A 230-nucleotide genomic window follows, 5' to 3' on the forward strand; every position below is an offset into this window, starting at 1 on the left:
GAGAGAGACATCAGAAGGAAACCAAGAGAGTGGGAGAGGGCCAGAGAGAGAGAGAGAGAGAGTTACAGATCAGAGAGTGGGCGTGAGAGAGAGAGAGCAGGGGAAGGAGACAGACAAGAGTGGGAGAGGGCCAGAGAGAGAGAGATAAAGGATGATAGTGGAGATGGAGAGATGGTGAAGGAGACAGTCAGATTCAGGATGCAGACAGGGGTCAGGAGTTTAGCCAACTG

This window comes from Mustelus asterias, unplaced genomic scaffold, assembly GCF_964213995.1.
Source record: "Mustelus asterias unplaced genomic scaffold, sMusAst1.hap1.1 HAP1_SCAFFOLD_862, whole genome shotgun sequence".
NCBI classification, from domain to species: Eukaryota; Metazoa; Chordata; class Chondrichthyes; order Carcharhiniformes; family Triakidae; genus Mustelus; species Mustelus asterias.